Consider the following 23,044-nt stretch of genomic DNA (forward strand, 5'->3'; position numbering starts at 1 on the left):
CACACACACATACATACTGTACATACATTACACACATACACAGTCACACATATATACAGTATACACAGACACTGTATATACACACACACTCTTTCTTTCCAGACACTTATCTAATGAAGTCTGGCTGGCCGAAGCTGTAGCAGCTCATCCTCCTGCTGCAGCATGGTCTCATGTGGCTCCGCCCCTTACTCCCATCTAGCCCCGCCCCTTTGGCTCCCTCCCGGCCACTGAATGGGAGGGGAGGGGAGGTTTTGTGCTGCCGGCTCTGAGGGGCAGAGGAGGCTTTGTGCTGCTGGCGCCGCTGCATGTGTGACAGCAGCAGGGATAGCAGCAGCAGCTCAGCACAGGGATGCAGAGCAGGGAGAACGTCTTTCCTTCCTGGTGCCTCCCTGCACTGCATCCCTTTGCTGAGCGGCTAGCACCGGGCCTGTGTGCAGTGTTACTGACACTGCACAGCACTCTCACCTTTTACATTGATTCAGCCAGTCACTCAGTTCTGACAGCCAGTCTCTATTGTTAGTATCAGTGTCCCAACGCGCCGCATTACAGGGAAGTAGACACACTAAATAAACTACAGCTCCCAGCAGCCCTTAGCGCCGAAGCATTCCGGCCCTCAGGGCTGCTGGGAGCTGTAGTTTATGGAGTGCATCTTCTTCCCTGTAATGCGGCGCGTTGGGACACCGGCGCTAACAATATTGACTGGCTTGTGTGAGTCTCCGGGAGAGCCACTGCCAAAGGGGGAACAGCAGCTTAGCTGCTGACAGGAGGAGAAGCAGGATAAGCATTACTAACCCCTCCCCCACTCACAGTACCTCCGGGCCCCATCCGTGGCACCCCCACACCCCCCCTCCAGAACCCGCGGTAGCTCCGGACCCAACTCCCCCACCCGCAGCAACCCCGCACCCACCCCTCCCGCCCACCTCTCCGCCACCCGAGGCACCCCTGCAACTGCTCCTCCCCCACCCGCAGTGGCTCCGGACCACCACCAGTGGCACCCACGCACCCTCCCCCACCTGTGGCACCACCGCAGCTGCCCCTCTTGCGGCACCCCAGGGTCCCATCCGCATCTTCCCCGCACCCGCTACTCCCCCAACCAAAGCACCTACTAGGTGATTCATCAGGCTCTGCGTGCACTGTTCACACCGTTGCAAGGGGCTTCGACCCCTTAACCATTGCACGCCCTTTGTCCGTGCAAGAGTTAAGGGGGCGTAGCCCCTTCCGACGGTGTGAAGAGCGCCCGTAGGGCCCGATGAATCACCTAGTATATATATATTTTTTATTTATTTATTTAGATTTATAATTTTAGGCTTCTTGTTTTTAGCCTTTATTATTTTAATTTTACACTGAGGCAGAGCCCCTGGACGGAAGGACAGATTACCCCTTTCAGATACAGCTGACAGAGAGAGCACCCCCTTTTCAGATACAGCTGACAGAGAGAGCCCCCCTTTACAGATACAGCGAAGAGAGAGAGCACCAATTTCAAATATAGCTGACAGCACCCCTTTTTTAGATACACCTGACAGAGAGAAAGCAACCCATTACAGATACAGATGACAGAGAGAGCACCCCTTTCAAATACAGCAGACAGAAAGCACCCATTTTTCAGATACCGCAAACAGGGAGCACCCCTTTTTCAGATACAGCTGATAGAGAGAGCACCCCTTTTTCAGATACAGCTGACAGAGAGAGAACACTCCTTTCAGATACAGCTGACAGAGAGCACCTCTTTACAGATACAGCTTACAGAGAGAGAGCACCACTTTCAAAAACAGCAGACAGAGAGCACCCCTTTTTCAGATACAGCTGACAGAGAGAAAGTACTCCTTTACAGGTACAGCAGACTGAGAGAGCACCCCTTTCAAATCAGTGACTGGCGCTGAAGTCAATGGCTGGGGAGGCACTGTTGTGATGAATGTGAATATATATATATATATATATATATATATATATATATAAAGTACAAAACACCCAATAAAAATGAAAAGTATAAAAAAAACTGTAATTATTATTATAATTATAATAATAATGACACACTGAATGAGAACGGTACACACAGACAGTATAAGCACTCCCACACACAGTATCAGCTGAGCCCATGATTGCTCCACATCAGCCGAATACCTGCTGGTCTCCTCTTCCCCCATCTTTCGCTGGCAGTGCCGATGTAGGTCTGGTCTCAGCAGCCGTTCTTCTCGGGAGCCACATGTGGAGGAAGAGGAGGGGGCTTCAGAGTCACCAAGGGGGATCTGTCATCACTCAGCATTCAGTGATGTCTCACCGGCGCGCTGGTGTGCAGGCCTCCGGAGGTCACGGCCCCAGTCTGCGGCTGTATGAGCATCCTGTCTACAGAGCGTAGTACCCACTATTGTGGTGAACCCCTGAAGTCCATTCTGCGGGTGTTCTCCTGTGTACCGGCCATCTGTACAGCATGGGCGCCGCCATGACACTTGCGGTCAGCTGACCAGAGAGCACCCAATCCTGCGCTGTGATTACTCACATGATCCAAGTATCCAATGACTGCCGACCAGGGGGTATAATTCCAGAGCATTGGCTCAGTCTCATCACCTTGGACATCGCGTTGCATTGCTGCATAGTGGCTCCTGGTTCCAGTTTCTAATCTCCAGTCTCTTGTTTCCAGCATCTTCAGGTGATCTCCTGGTTCCAGTATTCCTGTGGAACTACAGGTCCCAGCATTTACTTCAGCTCCAACTTCTGCTACAGTCAGCCTCCACCTTTTGCAGTAAGAGACTTTCTTCAGGTGCTATTCATTATTCTCACCTGTGTATGGTTAACTTGCATTCAGCATTGTGCTATGGCATCTGGCACTTGATACAACCACTTCATATTTGTTTCAAGTTGTCTCCTGCTTAACCTTGGTTGGTTGTGGACTTTGCATTACAAACTGACTGTGTGAAGTATTGTTGCTGGTTTCCAAACCAACTGTTCGAGTGATCACCATCTGATTGCTATACTAGTTTCCAGACTAGCTCATTGCCTGTATTTCATTGCCTAATTACTGCACTGGTTTCCAGACCAGCTAAATATTTGTGACTGTTTTTTTTCATCGTTGTCAGCATTTCTTGTACCTTCCATCTCAAGTTATCCATACCTCCTAACATGACCCTCTCCAGGAGGGAAAAAATGCTCTGCTCCTGGACTTTCCGCTTAATTTATGATTGGTAGAACCTGTTTTGAACAGGTTAATGGATGAGAAAGGTGTTTCACCACAGGTGATGGCAATCATACATTAAGAGGGAAGTCCAGAAGCAGAGCATTCTGTCCCTCCTGGAGAGGGTCATGTTGGGATGTATGCTACATCTGAGAGGCTTGTCATAAAAATGACTTGCATCCAAATGTAAATGAGACCCAAAGTTAGAAAGATCTACTTGAGTTATCATCTGCTTCAATTCCTGTATATATTCACAAGCATTTAATAAACATCATTGTGCACATGCGCAGGAATATCCTACATCCTCCTCGGTTTCTCCATCACACCACTGACCCACTAGTGTCCCCTCCGGGAACAGACATAATCACAGATCTGACAGAATCCAGACAAGATGGAAGACCAGGTCAGCAGCGCCAGGATGCTGGACTGTGAGCTCGGTGACTGGCAGGGGACTCGGGTCTCCGCGCCTATTCTTGGGGATACAGCCAGGCTTTCAATGCTGGGCACTGTCACCTCCCCCCAAAGTGTCAGGCTGGCGATGCAGGGGGGAAGGCTTCCTCTCCAGTTCAGTGTCTGCGCTGTTCAGACTTCCTGGATTGGTCCATCATCGCTAAAGACATGCCCCCCCCAACTGTGAGACATGCCTCACATTGCACTTTTTCTAAGTAGTATTATTGGCCACGATGTGGCCCCGCCACACTCTTCACACACTGACAGGCTGTGTCTGTCTATGAGATGTGAGGCAGAGCTGTTGCTGCCTCGCATCTCATTTCTCCCTGCAATTCCAGGGAGCCCCACAATTCTGTCAGGTTGTAATTATAAAAATGATTGCAATATTACAAAGAAGATGCTTTTAAGTTATAAATATCTTCTTTGTATTATTCTAATAATTTTTATAGTCAAAACTGTGGTATGACAGGGGAGGCTCTGCCTACCCTGACTGTACGTCCCTGTTTCAGATACAGCTGCCAGAGAGCACCCCTTTTTCAGATACAGCTGACAGAGAGCAACCCTTTTTCAGATACAGCTGACAGAGAGCAACCCTTTCAGATACAGCTGACAGAGCGAGAACACTCCTTTACAGATACAGCTTACAGAGAGAGCACCCCTTTACAGATACAGCTTACAGAGAGAGAGAACCACTTTCAAACACAGCAGACAGAGAGCATCCGTTTTTCAGATACAGCTGACAGAGAGAGAGCACCCCTTTACAGGTACAGCTGACAGAGAGAGAGCACCCCTTTACAGGTACAGCTGACAGAGAGAGCACCCCTTTCAAATACAGCAGACAGAGAGCACCCCTTTTTCAGATACAGCTGACAGAGCACCCCTTTACAGATACAGCTGACAGAGAGAAAGCACCCCTTTCAAATTCAGCAGAGAGCACCCCTTTTCAGATACATCTGAGAGATTACCCCTTTTTCAGATACTGTACAGCTGACAGAGAAAGAGCACCCCTTTACAGATACAGCTGACAGACAGAGAGCACCCCTTTTAAATACAGCTGACAGAGAGAGCACCCCTTTCAAATACAGCTGACAGAGAGAGCACCCCTTTCAAATACAGGTGAGAGAGCACCCCTTTTCAGATACCGCAGACAGAGCACCCCTTTTCAAATACAGCTGACCGAGAGAGAACATTCCTTTCAAATACAGCTGACAGAGAGAGAACACCCCTTTACAGATACAGCTGACAGAGAGAAAGCACCCCTTTCAGATACAGCTGACAGAGAGGGAGCACCCCTTTCAGATACAACTGACAGAAAGAGCACCCCTTTACAGATACAGCTGACAGAGAGAGAGCACTCCTTTCAAGTACAGCAGACAGAGCACCCCTTTTTCAGATACAGCTGAGAGAAAGCACCCCTTTCAGATACAGCAAACAGAGCACCCCTTTTTCAGATACGGCACACAGAGCACCCCCACGTGCCGCATGCCACGCAGTATTGAGACGGACACGTCCACCCAGTACTTTCTCCAATGCCAGAGTAAAGATGGCGCCGATGCACGGGAACTTATATAGAATCCAAAACCAGTGAGAATCCAACAGCAGGGTGATAAGATTTTGCCTCGATGTCATCGAGGTGGGCGGTAAAACCAAGCCAGGCTCGGATCCTGCTTGGATCGCAAAGTTCGGGACGGTTCGGTTCTCCGGGAACCGAACGCATTCATCTGATATAATATTATATATACTATAGATAGATACACTAGGTCCATATTGTGTACTAATGTATGATTTTGAAGAATCTTGTGCACATTGTGTGCGTTTTGGGTATGATTACGATGCAATGCGCAGCCCTGTGGGTCAAATGTCGCATCCACAGATCATACATGCAGCCCATATTATCCATCGTAATTGTATGCACATCGGTGGTCATTCCGAGTTGTTCGCTCGTTGACGATTTTCGCTATGCTGCAATTTGTTGCTAAATGCGCATGGTACGCAGAGCGCATGCGCTAAGCTATTTTACACAAAACTTAGTAGATTTGCTGGTGTTCCTGCGGCGCTTTTCAGTCGCACTGCTGATCGGTGAATGATTGACAGGAAAGGGGCATTTCTGGGTGGTAACTGAGAGTTTTCCAGGAGTGTGCAAAAAAACGCAGGTGTGTCAGGGAAAAACGCGGGAGTGTCTGAAGAAATGGGGGAGTGGCTGACCGAACGCAGGGCGTGTTTGTGACGTCAAACCAGGAACTAAACGGACTGAGCTGATCGCAATCTAGGAGTATGTCTGGAGCTACTCAGAAACTGCAAGAAAATATTTAGTAGCAGTTCTGCTAATCTTTCGTTCGCTATTCTGCTAAGCTAAGATACACTCCCAGAGGGCGGCGGCCTAGCGTTTGCAATGCAGCTAAAAGCAGCTAGCGAGCGAACAACTCGGAATGAGGGCCATCGTACCATGATTTATGTACATATGATGCGTCGTACGCTGGAACATTCGATGAGCGTCATTTGAATGGCAATTCCCTGGACACTCCCACCCACCATTTTGCAGCTCTACAGGAGCCCGGAATCAAACCAGGATTGTTCAGCATCTGGTATGTATAATTGCCTTTCAACAATACACACTGGGGGTCATTCCGAGTTGATCGCACGTAGCAACTTTTTGCTGCCCATGCGATCAACTAGACACCGCCTATGGGGGAGTGTATTTCTGCACAGCAGGCCTGCAAATGCTGGTGCAGCCCTGCTATGCAAAAAAAGTTTCCTGTAAAAGAAGACCAGGGTAAGAGTTACTTACCCTGTGCGATCGATCCAGCGATGCAGGTCCCGGAATTCACGTTAGACATCCACTCTCCAAACACCTGGACATGCCTGCATTGGACTCGCCACTCCCCGAAAATGGTGAGTTGTCGCCCGGATTCGCCTTCCTCCTGTAAATCTTCTTACGGTCGCCGCTGCAACCGCTTTCTTCGTTCGTGGCGTCGCTGCTTACTGATGGCCGTTGCCGGGCAAAGAAGCGCCTGTGCAATGCGGTCGCCGCGCATGCACAGTTCCGACCCCATCGCACAGCTGTGAGGAAGTGCAATGCGCGATTGGGTCAGAATGACCCACACTGTCCACCAATGTTTGTTGATGCCTAGGGGTAAATTTACTTAGATGAGAGTTCTGTTTAGGATGGGATGTTGCCCATAGCAACCAATCAGATTCCAGATATTATCTTCTAGAATGTGCTAGATGGAGGAGTAAAATCTGATTGGTTGCTATGGGCAACATCCCATCTTAAATAGATCTCCCGTTTTAGTAAATTTACCCCCTAGAGAAGATTTTTTTTTTTTTTTAGCTCCTTAAGACTCTGATCTGTTTATACACACACACACACACACACACACACACACACACACACTGACCACCAATGTTTTTATTATGCAGTACTGACACACCCTATATACTGCTACTGTCCACCTTTCTTTTGTGGTGCAAATATTTAGAGACTGTATCCTAAAAGAATATTATTTGCTAGTGTATTTTATTTCTATGCTAGTGTTCTTCAAATGTGATTTTGCTACTGTCCCCCAAATGCATATTACCCGCTAGTGTCTTCTCGTGTGGTTTTCCTATGCTGGTGTGTTGAAAAGGTGATTTTACAGATTCTGTACCACAAAACTAGTCATGTACATATATGTTAAAAAATATGCCGTTAAAGTACCAAATAAGGATTTCATTCACACAAAGGACACTGCATGTTCTTTTTTTATTTTATTTATTTATTTTAAAATGTCCTTTGTGTCAGTGAAATTAGTTTTGTCACTCCTATACATAGGCAATCATATACATTTACAATAATTGACACATGTAAAAACCAATAGTGAACATTTAAAAATAGGTCAAGCAAGGTCCCCATTATTTGTGGGCCACAATTGTGACCAGAATAATTTAAATTGTGTTTTCGCATGTTTTTTTACTATGCTGATGATGTTTTTCAAAGGCGATTCCACAAATGTATATCCTCTGGCCTCCCCCACTGTTGTCCCACTGTTGGGGTGGCCAGAATAATGAGTCCAGTTAGGCCCCCATTATTTGGGGGCCACAATTGTCTAACGATCTGGCCACCCAGACTGTTGGGGGTGGCCAGAATAATGTCCATGCAATAAAAAGTATCTCCTTTTTCTTTCTAGATATGTCTCTGGATCAGGAGAGAGATTTCATCTCCAGATTTTTGGACCTCTATCAATCTCATGAGTGCATGTGGCTTGTAAAGTCAAAGGAGTATTCAAACAAGATTAAAAGAACCCATGCCTATGAGGAGCTTGCCACCTATAGCAAGCTATACTATGATGCAGCATCAGTCTTGTGGGTTTGGAAGAAAATACAAAATCTCAGAACTGTGTTCCTGAAGGAACATAAAAAGATAGAGTCCAAGAGGTCAGGAGCCGGGACTGAGGACATCTATCAGACCAACCTTTGGTTCTGCAAGCAACTATTGTTCACAGTCCAGCAGGAACCAGTCCAGAGATCTGTGGTCCTCATGGCCGGGGCAAAAGAGGGCGGTGCCGAGAGAGTATCTGGTTGAATCTCCTGAAGCCTCGTCAGTAAATAGTCCCAGCAATCTAAAATGGCAGAAATGACAATTGTTCCACAGTCACTTCCACTTCACTTTTTCTTATGTACTCCTCCTGCCACGGCACCACACTGTCTCCATTGAAGTAGGCCAAATAATCCTCTCTGACCGTTTTGGCCAGAGTAGTCCCAGTTTCGACCACTGGTGGTACCGCCACCGAGGTGAACTGAGAAACATCTTCCAGATGGTCTCGGTCTTCCACTGCAGCTCCACTGTCCTTTGCTAGGTGGCTTTCTTGTGTAGGAAGTTGTGCAGGATACAGCATGCAGAGGCAACCCAGTCAATCTTCTCCACTTTTAAATTAATTGCCATGTGAAAAATTCTGAATCGGTTGCTCAAGATCCCAAAGGCATTCTCTACAATGCACCTCGCCCGAAACAGCTGGTAATTGAAGACCAACTTCTCTTTATTGAGGGCCCTTTGTGGAAATACCTTCATGACATGCTCGTGAAGGGCAAAGGCCTTGCCGGCAATGAACACGAAGTGTAGGTCATACTTTGTTGCCTCTCTAGATGGCAAATGCAGGATCTTGGTGGTGAGCCGGTCGTAGAATGCTGTGTTCTTAAACAAGCCACCATCAGAGACAGCCATTCTTCCCCACATCTACGAACAGAAACTCGTAGTCACCACCGCCATTAGAACCATGCTAAAGTTCCCCTTTCACCTCTGCAGCGAGTGAACTGCCAATAGCTCTCGAATTCATCCCCAATAGCTATACACTCTTCCATGCTTGTAGGGAACTGTAAAATATTTAAAAAAAAAAAAGGATATATAGAGCTTACTCCTAGCACCCCGGTACTGAGTCCCTCTACAAGTCTCACCGCCACTGCCAAAGAAACAGCACCAAAAAAAGCAGTAAGCCCAGGGCAGGACCCTCTATTAAAACAGGCAAGGGATGCTTTATTGAAGCCATTGGATGACAGTGGCTTATTTAGAACATATGTCAGAAATGCGCATCGAGCCATGGACACTGAACAGAGATTGTTATTTGATCGATTAATATCCAAGCTCATTTATTAAGGGCGCAACAGTCTCCTGACCAAAAAGACAAAGATAACATCCAGCCCCTTTGTTCCTCCCCCCCGCTCCACTCCACTCCCCATCACTGCACTACTATTTCACCCAAACATATCCCCAGACGTACTTTACACCAATGCCTGACTACACCCCCCTCCTACCAATGAGATCCCAACCAGCCCTCTCCTACTAACCTGCTCCCCAACCAGCCCCCTCCTACCAACCTGTTCCCCCACTAACCTCCTCCTACCAACGTGTTCCAATACCCACCTCCTCCTACCAACCTTGTCTCCACACCAGCTCCTACCAACCAGCTCCCCAACTAGCCCCCTCCTACCAACCAGCCCCCTCCAGGCAACCTGCTGCACCACCCACCTCCCCCAACCAACCTGCTGCACCACCCACCTCCTCAAACCAACCTGCTGCTGCACCATCCAACTCCTCCAACCAACCTGCTTCACTACCCTACCACCCCATTGTATTTTCTGCTCTTCTGGAATCTGAGGAGGACAGTACAGAATTGTTTGCACTGGGATGTGTTCCCACACCCCCAGTCATCTGCAAGGATCCTAATCCCTGATAAGTATGGGGCTGTCTGCTGCATGGTGAAGTCTGGCACAGATTCAGGCCAAACACATGCTCCAAGTGCAACTTAATGGGTCCGGGACCATTAAGATTGTACCTGTATCATGTGTTTTGTCCTCCACCCTGAAATCTGTGTCAAAACCACCGAGCAGCATAACGCCCTATACGAGTATTTGTCAAGGATTGGGATACTTGTACATGCTTTTTGCAGACCAAAAAAGCTTCATACAAAAACAAAAATGTATCTTGTGAGCATAGTTTTACAAATTTTAAATTTTGAAATATATTTATATTCAATTTAATGAAACTTTCACTGAGGTTACTATTAAAAATAAAAAAGTTTAATAAAACATTTTTTGTAGTTTCACTATCAAACAGTGTGGTGTGTTTTTTGTTAAATATGTATAAATATGTATCTCATTAATTTAGGCTATTTGCTGTGGTTTTAGGGACAATATGCCCCTTTTTTAATGCTTGTGTATTAATTTTAATTTATTGTCTTTTTTTTGTATGTGCGTTGATTAAATTATACAAATATTGGATTTATACTCTTGTTGCAATTGCGCAGTTCTTTTTTTTCCCTTTGTTATATTCTGTTACTGGACTCTACAGAGTTGGTCCCTTGAACTGCAGCACCTGCTTCAAGTTGATTATTTTATTTACTAATTAATAATATACATACATACATACATACATACATACACCAGTAGCACTGTGGGATTTTTTTTCTGATACTCTGCCAGGGATAATGCGGCCCAAAGCTTGAGTGGAGACACGGGTCCCAAACTTGAAGTCCTCAAACGACCATCCTGTAGCCAAGTACCTCATCATAGCCACAAGCCTTTCCTCAGCAGGGTTTGCCCCTCCAGATTTGTGGTGTCCTGCCTCCGGATTTAGGGTGTCACCAAAAGCAGCAACTCCTGGAAGGTGGCATCGTCCCTTCGCAGGAAGTTGCGATAATCTTCTTGGTTATTCTCCCTAATCTCCATCAGCAGGGGCACGTAGGAATGACTCTCCCTCTCCATCAACCAATCCTTGGTCCAGCGGGACCTCTCCCTCCTCCCCTTTTGCTGGGCCCTTTCACTCTCCTCACTCAGCTTGAGCACAACATAGGACATCAGAGCTGTATAATGACAGGGATCCATCACCACAGAATGTAGGACAGAGCACAGGAAATAGAGCATCCCTTTTACCTGGGGTGCTCATGGGTTTCACAGGTTTTGTGGCTGATTAAAAACATCTGAAATGTAGGCTTGAAGTCAGCCAGCCAGCCAGCCACAGAAACAGCGTAATCCATGAGCGTCCCAGGTAAAAGGGATAATATGGTCACCTTAGTTTAAAGAACTTTGTAATGCTAAGCAGAACACAGCAATGCACAGTAGCTAGCAATGTGGAGTGTTCAGCAGGGTAAAAACCAAGCCTCGCTAGCAGGGCCGGTTCTACACCTTGTGGCGCCCAGTGTGAAAGTTTCAACTGGGGCCCCCCGCGCTGCAAAACAGTTTGTGAAAAATAGGGGCGTGGCTTCATACGGGAGGGTCGTGGCCACTGTTATGCCCCCAGTTGCTGTGCCCCCAGATTTGCCCCAAGTAGATGTGCCCCCTGTATGTGCTCCCAGTAATAGTGCACCTTGTAGATGTGCCCCCTGTAGTAGCACCACTTTGAAACCCTAAAAAAAAAACCCAATACTTACCAGCCTTGCTCCTGCTTCCGGACCGCTGCTGCTGCTGTCTCCGGGCGCCGGCTCCTCTCTATGGGAGAGACGTCATGACGTCTCTCCCATAGCAGCGCCGCACTGACAGTAGGAGTCAATTTTGACCTCTAGTGTTTATCAGCGATGCCGGCTGCAGCGGGCGCACACGGCACTCGTTGCAGCGGGGAGCGGGGAGGGAGGATTCGTAGCGGCTCTTGCAATGGCGGCGGCGCCCTCAGGGTAGCGAGTGGTCATATGATCGTAGGTACATTGTATGTCCAAATCATGTGTCCAGGAGCTGCCAGGAGGTTGAAGGGAAATGCAGAGACAACTCAGATCGGATGCTGGTCGTCCTGATATATAGCCAGCATTAGATTACCTCGACCCATCCGTGCATAAAGATTATACAATCCTGTGCCTTATTACTGAAATTTCCAAGCACATTATGCACCGTGCAGTTAGTGCACTATACAAAATCAGATACTGAAAAGATACACATTTCCTTTTTTAGAATAATGCATATTAGGCCAGTACAGTTGCATATTTTCCCCTAAAAACAAAAGGAAAACTGTACTTAAATATAAACTTATTTAGTATGAAGGCTTATCAGACATTTCCATATTATAATTGTGCAAATACTGGAGTAGCAAAATATAGATTGGCAAACTATTTTAATTTCCCAAACTCCAATATGTTAATTAAATTGTGCCAATGAGTGCTCTATTTGTTTATTCCTAATTAACACCTTCTAATAACTTAAACCAAAATTAAACATAAGTTCTATAAATATATGACATAATGACACACACACACACACACATATATATACACACACACACACACACACTATACATATATAACTCCAACAGAACGAGGTGGCACTCAGAGACTTGTTTTATGTAAAATGCTTTTAGAGAAAACACTGCATTACATCATCAATGTAATGCACTGTTTTCACTAAAAGCGCTTGTAAACGCTGGTTTACGTACAGGACTAAAAGCAACACTTTTCATACACTTTAAATGGAGCCGCTGCGGCCGCTATACTTAATCCTCAACCTACGTACTTATTACACCATTAGCGTACAGAGCCCCGTACCGTGTACGTACTTTGCGTACAAACGCCGTGCTGGCTGTACAAAGTACACAGTCTGGTCCTCAGTAATCTAGATAGATAACCTTTAGAGTCTTGTGTGTGACCAGGCCTGCAGCTAGCTCCTTTATACAAGCTTCCAAAACTTAACACAATGGATACTGTAATCTCTTTGCCCATTGGACACAGGGATGGTCATTTACAGTACAGGAGAGGTCATAGGTTGGTTTGAATAGGTGGGCGATGTCTGTTCCAGATGCACTTGTGGGTGGTCTCCTCTGGGTTCCCGCCGCATACCTAATGTACAGTAAATAAAGTTTATATCTATATTCTGCTCCTGCACATAACTATTCGCAGGAACATGCAATCTGCTGCAAACCAACACCGGAATATTACCCTTAAAATACCCTACAGCTGGATACTAAACACCACCTTATAACCTTGTTCTGTCCCCTCCTATCCTGTAAAGATGAATCCCTTTGTTCTGATACCATTTAAACTGTTGTAACTTGCTGGTGTGGTGCAGGGAGACTATGTGTACATTATGCACTATTTGGATTAAATATGTAATGTGTTTTGATGGCTTTTCCATGCGTTCACAAACTCTACCGTAAATACTCATACCACGCGCTAATGCGCAGGACCGTGGGAGCGACCATACGCAAATTGTGAATATGTGCACGCACGGCAGAACATGTACACGCATGGAGGCCATTGGTGGATAGTTTGTAACGTGATGTGTGTACTGCAATATTTTTCGACTTTGACAGTCCACCCTTTGGCAGTCACCAATAACTGCCACTATCTAATCAATAAACAGAAAAATATCTATACAATATCTACAGACGATGGTTGGGGGAGAGTTGTAGGTGGGAAATGTATGACCTAGTGGGATAGTAAAAGCATGTATGTATGAATCCATGTCTGAGGGGCATGTATCATCGTACCGTATATGTTCTACATAAGCTTTGAGGTATTGCGAAGTATACATTAAATCCTTCTCATCCCGTATTAAGGGTCTGTAAATGAGCCAAAAAACACTACCGAGCTCTTTTCGGCTTCTTGTTCCAACAAATGGGGTGCACATTTAGTTGATGATACATGGAGGGGGAAACATATGTGAGTGCTAGTATATGTGGATATCACCTGTCGACTATGTGTGCCATTAGCTGGAGGTTGCAGAGATGAAGATAAGACACATATATAAAAATACATTCACATAAACATTTTGTGTAGAGCTGACGTCTTTTCTGGTTGGATGTATCTGGGCAGAGGGGGAGACAAAGAAAAACGGGTGAAAGAAACAGGCCATGAAATTAATTTGCAATCCTTATCATAACACTGTCTCTATGGATGGGTCGTAAATTAAACCTACTGCTATAACAGCGCCCTCGCTTCTTAGACTCATCAAATTTGTGCCGTGCTTGCGCCACATTAGAATTTGAACACACCTACATATCGAACCAATAATTATGACGACTCCCAGGATACAAAGGAGAAACTTCCCCACACTCATAATGACATTTTGAGCCCACTCTCCTAAACCTGAGAACCATTTGCGTGGGTTCCACCATGAGACCCAGCCGGTCAGTTCATTACTCACAGTCGCTAAGGTAAGGTTGTGCTTCCTCCTGAACTCCCACTTCAACTGCAAGATATCGTCCATCTTTTGATCGATGATCTCCGTTGGGTCGTCAGTGCTGTTTGTAATATATGTACAGCACTTCACACTATATTGAGTTGCCAGAGTAACACAGTACCCACCTGTCATGGCTGTGACATAATTAAGGACCATTCTGTGCTGAATCAGTTCCTTCTTGTAAGATTGTAACTCCCTTCCCGTATACCTGAAGGTGTCGTCATACATCTTAGTGATATTATCTATCAAGTTCGCTAGCGCATGGATATACCTATAGTTTATAGTTCCTCTGGCAGTACGGGTAATGTCTAATGCAAGAAGGAACTGAATCCCGGTGGATTCGTGGATCAAATCAGAGGCTGCGTGCTCTGCCCTATCTATGAGGTGTCTCTTGATGATGTGTTCATAGTGAGTATGAGTATAAGGAGCCTGAGCACTGTGGTGAACGTCTTTCATTTTATCATGGGTTATGGTCATGACCTCCGGTAGTACTCTCCCAATATAACACAATCCCTCTGAGCTCGGGGCAAGCCACTTGTACGCCTTCCTCCCACATATGAAATAGGCATCATCTGGGAGAACATAGGGGACAAAATATAACATCACCATATTGCAAACTTTCCAAGTAAAGAAACCAATCCCTAACTCTCCCATCTGCTCAGTACAAGTATCGGGCAGGATGATATGAGCACAATACCCTGACGATACTTTTCCAACCCACATGGTCTTGCTTCCATGGGTATGCCTATACCGAAAATACCTCCCACTGTTGGCTATTTGGCGTACAAGTTCAGAGTCTATGGGTATCCTATCAGCTCTGTGTGAAAAGGTCATTGTCTGGTTATTCCACGTCACTTCCCAATTTCCCGGTTTTCGGTAATTGGAAATATTAAAACACAATAAGGACCTGTCTACATGATACTGGTGGAGCTTCAAACTAGGGGGCCTAGATATATTGAATTTCTTGTCCACCGGTCTCCCACCCCGCAATTCGAGTACCTCATCTATTGCTAAAGGGTATGGTACTAATCCTGACTTACTCTGACCTTGAGGTACTTGTGAGCACACCCAGCATTCTGTCTGGTTTAAGACCTTACCCCCCAGTGAGTGGTAATCACTCAACGGATGGCGGTCCATGTCGATATTAAGGTTGGACTGACATCTCTGGATGCACCCATCCTCTACTATATTCTCACAATTCCTACAAATACAATATTCAGCAGACAATAACCCTTCACAGTGCCTCCGAGCTCCCTGACTACCAGAGTGCTTACTGATGCCAGCCTTTACTCGAGTGACGTGCTGCTCCTGAGATCCTACAAATTCATACTTGCCATCAGAACCCATTCCAGATCCCTGCTCGACCTCTCTGGGACCCTCACCAAAACAAACTGTCCTGATCAAAACCAGAATTACTAACAGAACCCGAAACGCAGTCTCTTGTGATCGATCCATTTCGTTAGGGGAAAGGAGGAAAATAAGAAGGAGAAAAGAAAGGAAAATGCAGGGGGAGGTGAAAAAAGAAAATGGTGCGACAACCATTCTAGATCTTGTTGCTCTCTGTGCTCAGATGCCCTTCAACAGTCAGGCCTCTCAACTTTCCCGGAACAAACACTCCAGTGATACGTGATTCTCTACACTCTGCTCTTTGTCACGAGTTCTCTCCGGGTCAGCGACCTTCTTGCAGTGGGACGAGTGAACCCAAGTCTCTCTTTCGGCGACCTTAAATGCTGTCATGCTGGTTAACAAGACTTGGTATGGTCCTTCCCACCTGTCTATAAGGCAACCTGAGCGTAAGAAATTTCGAATCATCACATAATCCCCAGGCTCAATGTCATGACAATTACTGTTCGGTAGGTCAGGAATCACCAGCTTTAAATTTCTTTGTTGATTTCTCAGCTGCTGGCTCATCCCAACCAAATATTTCAGTCACTTCATTATTACATTTCAAATCATCCTGGGGGTCTATCATTACATGAGGTTGTTGACCAAAAAGAATTTCAAAGGGTGATAAGTTAAGTGGAGACCTGGGAGTGGTTCTGAAGCTGTACAACACTAGTGGCAAAGCTTCTGGCCACAACAATCCAGTTTCAGCCATTAATTTGCTCAGCTTGTTCTTAATAGTGCTGTTCACTCTCTCAACCTTTGCACTCGCCTGTGGACGGTACAGAGTATGCAGCTTGCTATTAATTCCCATCAGTTTGCACATGACCTGAAAGACTTCACCTGTAAAATGGGTACCCATGTCACTTTCAATTATTCTAGGGATACCAGATCTACACACAAATTCCTGCACAATTTTCTTTGCCGTGAACGTAGCAGTATTTGTGGCAGCAGGGAATGCTTCTACCCAGTTGGAAAATACATCAATAAAAACTAACACATATTTCAAATTCCTACAGGGTGGTAACTGTATGAAATCGATTTGTATTACCTGAAAAGGTCCGTCTGTAGGAGGGATATGGGATGGCTCTGTTGGTATTGTCTTTCTAATATTCTTCCTCAAGCAAGTTAAACATGTCATTGCTCTCTTACCTGCATGAGAAGAGAATCCTGGCGCACACCAGTAGGCTCTTACCAACTTGCACATACCCTCTTTGCCCAGATGAGTCAGACCGTGTGCCGCCTCAGCTAGGCTTGGAAGATATGTTCTGGGGGCCACTGGCTTACCGTGTCCACCTGTCCACAGTCCTGAAGACTCCTGGCCATACCGCTTTGCCCTCCAGACAGTCTTATCCTGTAGGGAACACAAATTTTGCATTTCAATTAATTGTTGTGTGTTGATAGTGTTAAATGTCATCAGTGATGTGATGTTCGTTTGTATGGGGGTGCTTGCTGCTGATTTAGCAGCTTCATCTGCCTGGCTGTTACCAAGTGAAATTGGGTCTTGGTTGTAAGTGTGTGCTTTGCACTTGATAACAGCCACTCTGTCTGGTTCCTGTATCGCTGTCAAAAGCCTTTTGATGTGGGACGCATGCGTTACAGGTGTGCCAGCTGCCGTCTTGAAATTTCTGAGGCGCCATAGCGCCCCAAAATCATGCACTACTCCAAAGGCGTACCAAGAATCTGTGTATATATTAGCTGACTTACCCTTGGCCACACGCTCTGGTTAGGGCGACCAACTCAGCAACTTGTGCTGAGTGCGGTGGGCCCAGGGGTTCAGCTTCTATACCTTCGTCATCTACAACTGCATATCCAGTGCACAAATCTCCCGATTCTGTCTGTCTGTGGCAACTACCGTCAGTGTAGAAGGTAAAGTCTACTCCTTCCAGTGGGTTGTCACTGATGTCAGGTCTCGCTGTGAAAGTCTGATTCAGGTATTCCATACAATCATGCGTATCAGTGTCTGCACTAAATCCTCCTTCACCAACATTCTCATCCTCCACCCTTTGTGCCTGTCCAGGCACACTTGGCAAGTAAGTTGCAGGATTTAGTGAGCTGCATCTCTTAATGGTGATGTTTACCAGGGCCATCAGTGATAATTCCCACTTTGTAAACCGAGCAGATGAGACATGTCTGGTTTGGGCTGAGTTTAGTAAGGCTGATACTGTATGAGGTGTATGAATGGTCAGGTCATGTCCTAACACTACGTCCTCGCTTTTACTTACCAGCAAAGCTATCGCTGCAACACTTTGCAAGCAAGTGGGGAGAGACCGCGCTACAGTGTCCAACTGTGCACTGTAGTAAGCTGCCGGTCTGCTGGCATCACCATGTCTCTGAGTTAAAACCCCTGCCGCGCACCCCGCACTTTCTGTACCATACAATTCAAAGGGCTTCTCATAATCTGGCATACCTAATGCAGGTGCCTGTGATAGGCACTGTTTGAGTCTCTCAAACACTAGTTCGGACTCATCTGTGTGCAAGATCCGTTCTGGTTTGTTCGAAGAGACCATTTCTTGCAAAGGTAAAGCCAGTATAGAGAACCCTGGAATCCAGTTTCGACAGTACCCACACATTCCAAGGAAAGTACGGATCTATTGCTGAGTTTGTGGCAGAGTCATGTCGCGAATCGCCTGATTTCTATCAGCAGTGAGGTGTCTAAGTCCTTGAGTCAAGCAATATCCAAAATATTTGACCCTGATCCGGCACAACTGCAACTTATTGTTATGATTCCAGTACTCCTGACCGGAGGAGATCTCATGGCAATGGCCAGAGTACTAGAAGGGAATGCTGGTTACGGGAGCTGGAAAGACTAGTTGCCCCTGGCGCCCTAACTCTATTGTCTCACCCGTGCTATCGGAAATCCCTTGCGAGACTATGGTTTCTTGAGCCCCTGGCAGCCACGTTTGAAAGGCGGATTATGTCTGCCCAACTCCGGTGCCCCCCGGTCTTAGTGAGAGACAAAGGGAAATCCGAGGCAGGATGATGACAAGAGGACCTCTGACTGACAACAGGCCAGGGGCAACAAGCTAACTAACCAAACCAGAAGTATGCGCGGAAAAACCGCCAGATAAAAGGACAACCAAAATCCACTAGTCCGTTACTCCTACCCAGCACCGCTGGATACCAGAGTGGATCTGTGGGAGCGGAATCCTCCGCAAAAGCTCCGAAACACAAATAATAAATAATAAGTAATAAAGCGGCCAAGCCGCAACACACGGCTACGCCGTGACTCACGAACACCACTGGATGTTTAAAGGTGCTCAGTCAGGACTCCAGGAACAGATGACGACTTCCGAGTACAGGACAACTGAGGACAGGAACGACCGGGTACAGCAGGACTGGAAACACTCTCAGCAAACAGATACAGCATGCAAGAAGCTATTACCGGCGTCTGTGAGAAGCCCTGGGAGTGTACTTAACAGGGAGTCCTCCAATCAGCTGTTTAGAGGCTGATTGGACTAAATGCCGTGCAGCTGCCATGCTGCACGGCCAGGAAACAGGTGCCCTATTTAATTTAAATGGACTCAGCAACGGGGAACGCGGTCCGCCAGTGGCGTCCCCGTTGCTAGGGTCCGTGCGGCTCCGTGCGCCCGGCGTCTAACGTTGCCAGGGAGCCGGCGGCTGTACGCGCACGGCGTCCCTGGTTGCTAGGCGCCGGGCCGCACCGACGAGCGGACCCCGGCGCCTAACACTTATCCTTTGAAACCTTGTGTCCCATTTGGGAAAGATGAAACAGAAGCTGTTTCGTGTCTTTCAAGGATGATTCGAGTGAGTCAGAACAAAACAATAAGTCATCAACATATTGTATTAGCACTGATCCACTCTTAGGTTGAAAGGATTGTAAACAGTCATGCAAAGCCTGGGAGAAAATACTTGGGCTGTCAATGAAACCTTGGGGGAGACGAGTCCAGGTGTACTGTACTCCCCTGTATGTAAAGGCAAAAAGGTACTAGCTGTCAGGGTGAAGAGGGACAGAAAAGAAAGTAGAACAGAGGTCAATGACGTGAAGAATTTTGCAGTAGATGGAATTTGCATGAGGATGACAGCTGGATTGGGCACTACGGGGAATTGGCTCTCAACTATCTTGTTTATCCCCCTTAGATCCTGCACTAGCCTGTAACCCCTCCCCCCACTCTTTTTCACAGGGAAGATGGGACTATTGGCGGTGCTGGACGTCCTGACTAGGATGCCCTGCTGTAGCAGCCGCTCTATGACGGGGTACACTCCTTTTTTCTTTTTTTTTTAATAAAGTATTTTTATTCAGTAAAATGAAGAGTAAGGTACAGACATTGCAGACCAATAGCATATCACATACATCAGACATATCATAACTTCATATAAGATACAATTTAACATCAGTGGATTAACTGCTATGTCTATGAGGGAGTGAGCATGTGTTTCGATTTTTCGGTCTATTATGATCCGCAAGATCCGCAACCATAGTGTACATCTCCATTACTTTTTTTTTTTAATTTTTGCCCTTAAGCTAACCAAGAAGAAAAACAAAAAACAGAACAAACTTAACTAAAAACAAAGAATAGTAAGCACCTAGATAGAAGCGCATGAAGGATCGATCATCTGATTCAGGAGCACAATAGTCATGTATACGCTTAGGCGAGCACGCAGGGCTCCACTGCCAATCATCTTAAACGAATATCCTTAAGCTGTAAGTCATTTATGTGGTATCACTTCAGTTCACACTGTGATTAAGGGACCAGTTGGAAGTGGGGAGAGTTCAGCCATGGAGACCAGACTCTTTCAAATTTGGCTGAAGCGTTTTGCTTCATATATATATATATCTTTCTTTGAATATTGTATCGTTAATCAGGGTCTTGAGCGCAGATATTAAAGGGCCACTAGGGGCCATCCAGAGCCTCGCAATGCAAACCTTAGCCAGGGCACATACATTGCGAGCATAAAGACCCACCGAAACAGGCACAGAAGTAGAGCCCTCCATCCCCAAAATACAAAACCGCAGGGTAAGCAGTCCGCCAGTCACTCCCGTATTCTCCAGGATTGACCTAACCCCCGACCAGAACATCCGCAACCTCGGGCAGTCCCACACTAGATGCCAGAATGTACCCACATCCACCCCACACTTAGGGCAGAGGCCAGTCCCCCCAGCCCCAAAAGTAGCCAGCCTAGTTGGAGTTATATAAATTCTATGTAGAATGAAAAATTGAATTTGCTGATACCTGAGAGACTTGGTAACTGTAGCAGGATATTCCAGAGCAAGGGTCCAGTCCTCCTCAGTTATTAGACCTATATCCTCCTCCCACTTCGCACGGAGACGTGTCAGAGGGTCCGCATGGAGTTTAGTTAGGAGATATCCAAACGCAAGGGAGACCATCTTAGCCCGACCCAATGTAGCCACAAAGGTCTTAATGGGAAATGGGAGGATTCGTGGGGGGGACTCAGCAAATTGGGACCGGAGGGCATGACGAAGTTGAAGGTATCTGAAAAAATAGGAGTTGGGTAAATCAAACTCATCTTTCAGCTGCTGAAAGGATTTGAATACACTATCTAGGTAGAGTTGGGATATAGAAACCACCGATCTAGGGGCCCATACCTCCCGTCCCTCAAGTGCATGTAGTTCAGGAAGCCAGTCAGAGTACCAAAGGGGGGTATCTGGGTCCAGGTCGTCGTACCCCAAGAGAGCTCTCAGGGCCCGCCATATCTTTAAGGCCTGGAAAATAATAGGGGGGAGAAACCGAGCCATGTTCCCACTTAGCAGCACCTGCATAGGAGACAGGTGGGGGAAGTAGCAGCGAATGAACTCACAATGTAAAGAATCATCGTCAGAATCCTGCGCCCATACACTAATATGAGTCAGCAGAGCAGCGTAGTAATATATCTGAAAATTAGGCAGAGCCAGGCCGCCGTCTGAACGCTGCCTGGTAAGGGTATTTAACTGTATTCTAGGTCTTTTGTTGGCCCATATCAGTGAGGATAGAACGCTATTCAATTTCCTAAAGAATATTGGGTAGATATATACCGGGGACTGGAGAATAATATATAAAAGTTTGGGCAGTATGATCATTTTAATGAGATTGACCCTACCAGACACCGTCAATGGAAGCCTACACCAAGTTTTGGACTTGCTCATGACCCACTGCATGGTTGGGTCCAGGTTCAGAGGGATATAATCAGAAGGGTCATTAGTTATTTGGATTCCAAGGTATTTAAATTGTGTTTTCCAACATAATGGCAGGGAGATTTTGGGAACAGTAGGAGGGGGGCCTATGACTGGCATAATGTATGATTTAGACCAGTTAATTCTAAGACCCGAATGAGCTCCAAAGCTCTCTATCACACGCATTGACTTGGTGTAGTCCTGCAAAAACAACAACATGTCGTCGGCGTAAAGAGCTATTCTATCCTCACGTGAGCCCGTACAGATTCCTGTAATATCTGGGTGCGATCTTACCAAACAGGCCAAGGGCTCGATGGCCAAGGTGAACAGCGTAGGGGATAGGGGGCAGCCCTGTCTAGTGCCACGGGACAATTGAAAGGATGGGGATACATAGCCGTTCACCAAGATCCTGGCACTCGGATGTTGGTACAGTAATTTAGTCCATCTGATAAAGTTGGGCCCGAAGCCCATACAAGCCATCACCTCCCATAAATAAGCCCATTCAATGCTGTCAAAGGCCTTGGCCGCGTCCAGCGAGACCACAGCCGAGTCAGAAGGGGAGTCATGTGGGAGTTGCAAAATGGTATATAGTCTACGCAGGTTAATAGATGTGGACTTCCCTGGCATGAAGCCAGTCTGGTCCGAGTGAACGAGGGAGGTGATTACTGTGTTAAGCCGTACTGCCAATATCTTTGCCAGGACCTTAGCGTCGGTGGGAATCAGGGAGATCGGCCTATAGGAGTCTGGAGACCCAGGGTCCTTACCGGGCTTTGGAATCACTATTATAATTGCCTCTGACATAGAGAGGGGAAGCTCGTTATTGGCAAATATTTCTAAGTATAGGGCATGGAGTCTGGGCCCAAAAAAATCGATATGATTCTTGTAGACCTCGGAGGGAATCCCGTCAGACCCCGGAGCCTTGCCACTAGGGGACATGCCAATGGCCGCAGTCACCTCCTCGAGCGTCAAGGGCGCTTCCAGCAGCTCACAGGCCCCAGAGGAAAGTGCGGGCAGCGCAATACCCCCCAGGTAATATGATAGATCTAGAGTAGAGCTCGTCAATTGTGAGCTATATATCTCAGAGTAATAAGATCTGAATAATTGCGCAATGTCTGGCGTGGTGTCAACAAAGGAGCCATCCCCATCAGACATGTGGGTGATCGTAGACCCAGGACGATCATAATGTATCAGACGAGCCAGGATTCCCCCCGTCCTATCAGCCTGCATATAAATATTAGTAGCTTTAAAAAGGAGGGAGCGTGAGTTTTTATCGGACA

At 46.6% G+C, this 23,044-nt stretch overlaps 1 long non-coding RNA gene across 1 annotated transcript; it reads left to right on the forward strand.

Moving 5' to 3' along the window:
- Positions 1-2,575: 2,575 nt before the first annotated feature.
- Positions 2,576-10,205, forward strand: LOC134956983 (uncharacterized). Its single transcript, XR_010186355.1, has 2 exons — positions 2,576-2,740; positions 7,786-10,205. It is a non-coding gene; the product is annotated as an uncharacterized LOC134956983 (long non-coding RNA).
- Positions 10,206-23,044: the final 12,839 nt, after the last annotated feature.

The sequence above is a fragment of the Pseudophryne corroboree genome, chromosome 9 (assembly GCF_028390025.1).
Source record: "Pseudophryne corroboree isolate aPseCor3 chromosome 9, aPseCor3.hap2, whole genome shotgun sequence".
Taxonomy (NCBI): Eukaryota; Metazoa; Chordata; class Amphibia; order Anura; family Myobatrachidae; genus Pseudophryne; species Pseudophryne corroboree.